Raw genomic sequence first — 1,735 nt, forward strand, 5'->3', positions numbered from 1 at the left:
GTTGACCTCGTTGCTATGGATGATGTCAGCATGCTTACTAACTATGCACACAGTGATTGGCTGATAGTCTCTGTCAGAGATTTATTCATAGAAATATTTTAGAGTAAAGATAAAGGTTTAAAAATAAAAATGTTGTCACACTCAAATAAAGATTTTAAAATGCAGGCTAAGTTTCACTAATTAAACAAGTATGTGTTCAGCTAATTGTCAGCCTCTTACATGTATGTTTCTCATAATTAGTGAATATGCATATAAACAGCCTTTTAATAAACAGAGTAGAATAATTATGGCAGATAGTAAGACATGCAAACATAAAAGAAAACCAAACTGGACACAAGCATAGCTGTTACTTCCTGCCCAACTGGTTAATGAAAACAAGGACATGATCAAAGGAAAATTTGGAGTTGGGATAACCTTCAAAACTGAAGGTGATACCTTTATAAAAGCTCATTATCGTCAAATATTTCTAAAATGTTTACGTTCCGAGGCAGATTGCCGGCAAGTTTGTGTTTTGGTCTTAGTGACTTAGGAGTCCTCTTCACTACTCCTAATGTTTCACAGATTTAGGAGCTAGTTTTAGCGCTAAAATGCTTCGTGGAATACTTTTAGATCAAAAATGTAGGAGTCCTAAGTTTAGGACTGACGCCCATTGTTTTTAAGATTTTCTCCTAAATCGGCGAGTTACGAGCTACTTTTAGCCTTAAGATGTTTTGTGAATACTGGCCCATATATAAACATTGATTTCTATTGTAGCGATCAAAACAGAGCAAATCCCCTTTTGAAAGTAACTGGCGCTTCAATAACATTTGTGTCGACTGCATCATTTAGTGAGTCATTGAATCATTCATTCAAATTACTTTTTCATAATTTTAATATAAAAAATTGGTGTATTAAATATTTTAAATACACACACACATACAGGTGCATCTCAATAAATTAGAATGTCGTGGAAAAGTTAATTTATTTCAGTAATTGAAGCAATAATATTGTCACACATTTTTTTGTTTAGTTCAGAATCGTGGCAGAATCATGATCTCTGTTTGAGACAAAAAAAATCATGATACTCAATTTATCCAGAATCGTGCCGCTCTAAGCAGCAGTATGTCTTAAATACTCACAGCACCGTATCGCAGTATGCACTGGCAGCAGCAGCAATAATCTCCAACTACAGCTATAAGCAACAGCAGCAATTCAGCCGCAGCAGCGTAACAGATCTATTCCGCCAAGGCCAAATGTCGAAAAAAAACGAAAGGCAATGGCTGCAAGCCATAAAAAGAAAGAAAGAAAGAAAGAAAGAGAAAGTTAGCTGACATGCAATCACATAATCTATGAGAACTGCTGTAATGAGAAAATTCCTCAGACATGTACACGCAAAAATACACACTGAAGAACCATTTACTCACAATGATGCCAAGCAAATGCAAAGGTGCACACAGACCTACAACTCTCAGGCACAACTACCTTCTCTCACGTCTCTCTCTGTCTGTCTGCCTCACACAAACCCACACACACCAGGGAAGTCTCGTGTGTGTCAGCTTCACTGTCTGGTGCTGCCACTGCAGCTTGTCTCTGAGTGCAGCCCCTCCCAAAGCCGCCACGCTGTGGGAGAAAAAGAGAGAGTAAAAAAAAGTGGGCGGGCGACCAAGCCTGTGCTCAATGCAGCACTCCATATGATCTCAATGGCCTCGCAGATGGTCACGTGGCACGAATAAAGCGAAAGAGTGAGAGACAGAGG

At 38.6% G+C, this 1,735-nt stretch overlaps 1 protein-coding gene across 2 annotated transcripts in view; it reads right to left on the minus strand.

Moving 5' to 3' along the window:
- Positions 1–1,518, minus strand: part of LOC107670243 (RAC-alpha serine/threonine-protein kinase-like) — a 15,491-nt gene extending 13,973 nt beyond the window's left edge. Inside the window, exon 1 of one of the 2 annotated variants that reach the window (XM_016462781.1) lies at positions 1,439–1,518. The gene's annotated coding sequence lies outside the window, so the exon portion shown is untranslated. Of the gene's footprint in view, positions 1–1,403 lie in introns of both variants that reach the window. The other variant, XM_016462780.1, reaches the window with a different exon arrangement.
- Between the last annotated feature and the right edge of the window lie 217 nt (positions 1,519–1,735).

This window comes from Sinocyclocheilus anshuiensis, unplaced genomic scaffold, assembly GCF_001515605.1.
Source record: "Sinocyclocheilus anshuiensis isolate Anshui unplaced genomic scaffold, SAMN03320099.WGS_v1.1 scaffold937, whole genome shotgun sequence".
Taxonomy (NCBI): domain Eukaryota; kingdom Metazoa; phylum Chordata; class Actinopteri; order Cypriniformes; family Cyprinidae; genus Sinocyclocheilus; species Sinocyclocheilus anshuiensis.